Genomic DNA, 2500 nt, shown 5'->3' with positions numbered 1-2500 from the left:
CTCGCTCGCCTCATGCTCCTTGTCGTGTGCAGGTCCTCGAGGGTTGGTAGATTGCAGGCAATTACCTTCTCAGCAGTGTGCATGATACGCTGCAGTCTGCTCTTGTCCTTGGCAGTGGCAGCAGCGTACCAGACGGTTATGGAGGAGGTGAGGATGGATTCAATGATCGCTGTATAGAATTGCACCATCATTGTCTTTGGCAGGTTGCATTTCTTCAGCTGCCGTCGAAAGTACATCCTCTGTTGAGCTCTCTTGGCGAGGGAGCTGATGTTCAGTTCCCACTTGAGGTCCCGGCAGAGAATAGTGCCCAGGAAGCGGAAGGACTCCACAATTTTGACTGCGGAGTCTAACAGGGTGATGGCGGTGAGTGGGGCTGTATTCTTCCTGAAGTCCACAACCATCTCAACTGTCCTTAGAGCATTTAGCTCTAAGTTGTTCTGGCTACACCAGGTCACCAGGTTGTCAGCTTCCCACCTATAGTCAGACTCATCCCCACCAGAGATCAGCCCAATGAGGGTGGTGTCGTCCGACAAACTTCAAGAGTTTGACGGACAGATGATTGGAGGCGCAGCTGTTGGTATACAGGGAGAAGAGCAGTGGGCAAAGGACGCAGCCCTGAGGAGTTCCCGTGCTGATGGACCTGGAGTCAGAGACTTCTGTTCCCGGCTTAACGCACTGCTTCCTGTCAGAGAGGAAGTCTGTGATCCACCTGCAGGTGGAGTAGGGCACGTTCAGCTGGAAGAGCTTGTCCTGAAGCAGGGCAGGGATGATGGTGTTGAAGGCAGAGCTGAAGTCCACAAACAGGATCCTGGCGTAGGATGCTGGGGCGTCCACATGCTGTAGGGTGAAGTGGAGGGCCATGTTAACTGCGTCGTCCACAGACCTGTTGGCTCTGTAGGCAAACTGAAGGGGGTCCAGGAGAGGGTCTGTGATGGCTTTGAGGTGTGCCAGGAGCAGGCGCTCAAAAGACTTCATTACCACAGATGTAAGGGCGACCGGTCTGTAATCATTTAGTCCTGTTGGCCTTAGCTTTTTGGGCACAGCGATGATGGTGGAGGACTTGAGACAGGCTGGTACATGGCATGTCTCCAGGGAGGTGTTAAAGATGTTGGTGAACACCGGAGACAGCTGGCCAGCGCAGTGCCTGAGGGTGGCTGGAGAGACAGAGTCCGGCCCGGCTGCTTTGCGTGGATTCTGCCTCTTGAAAAGCCCATTAACTTCTCCCTCCTGAAAGGAGAGAGTCGTTTCTGTAGTATGGGTGGGGGATGGGGCCTCTTGGGTGGGAAGGGGTGGTTCAGGACAGTCCAATTGTCTTTCAAATCTACGGTAGAACTCGTTCAGGTCGTTGGCTAGGCGGGAGTCGTTAGTGGTGTGGGGCGCTCTGGGTTTGTAGTTGGTGATGTGCCTGAGCCCTTTGGCAGACAGAAGCAGCGTCGTTAGTAGAGAACTGGTGTTTTAGTGTCTCTGAGTACAGTCGTTTAGCCTCTCTCACCGCTTTGCTAAACCTGTTCTTCGACTCCTTGAATCTGTCTCTATCCCCACTCCTAAACGCTTCCTCCTTCTCCAACCTCAACCTTTTGAGCTTTGCTGAGAACCAGGGCTTGTTGTTGTTAAAGTTCACCCTGGTACGTGTTGGGATACAGCAGTCCTCACAGAAGCTGATGTACACAGCCTCTGTGAGTTCATCCAGACTATTGGTAGCAGTCGTGAACATATCCCAGTCAGTACAGTCTAAGCACGCCCGCAAATCTTCCACAGCCTCACTGGTCCACTGTTTAGATGTCCTCACAGCAGGTTTACAGAGTTTTAGTTGCTGCCTGTATGCACGAATCAGGTGGACCAAGGGAGTTCTGTGCGAGCCGAACAGCCCCGTGACCCACAAGAGAAACATCCCCGCCAAATTCGAGCGTTTGACGGGGTCTATCCGTGAAAAAATATTCACGTTTTTGAGTGCACATGCATTTCTGCTGCAAATGCCTCTGGAAGTTTCATGCCGTTCGTATGCCAATTGTGGCAACACGAAAATGACCCGTTTTCCCATTCCGAGGGATTTCTGTGCGACCCTAACAGCCCCGTGAGCCACAAGAGACACATCCCCGCCAATTTCTAGCGTTTCACGGGGTCTATCCGTGAAAAATATAGACGTTTTTGAGTGCACATGCATTTCTGCTGCAGATGCCTCTGGAAGTTTCATGCCGTTCGTACGCAATGTGGCAACACGAAAATGACCCCTTTTCCCATTCCGAGGGATTTCTGTGCGACCCTAACTAACAGCGCCCGTGAGCCACAAGAGAGACATCCCCGCCAATTTATAGCGTTTCACGGGGTCTATCCGTGAAAAATATAGACGTTTTTGAGTGCACATGCATTCCTGCTGCAAATGCCTCTGGAAGTTTCATGCCGTTCCTATGCAATGTGGCCACACAAAAATGACCCGTTTTCCCATTCCGAGGCATTTCTGTGCGACCCTAACAGCCCCGTGAGCCACAAGAGAGACATC

The sequence above is a fragment of the Petromyzon marinus genome, unplaced genomic scaffold (genome assembly GCF_048934315.1).
Source record: "Petromyzon marinus isolate PM22_M1 ecotype Great Lakes invasive population unplaced genomic scaffold, UKy_Petmar_22M1.pri1.0 PM_G_Scaffold_18, whole genome shotgun sequence".
NCBI lineage: Eukaryota > Metazoa > Chordata > Hyperoartia > Petromyzontiformes > Petromyzontidae > Petromyzon > Petromyzon marinus.
The sequence above is the reverse complement of the archived record's forward strand: the minus strand, read 5'-3'. Positions refer to the sequence as shown.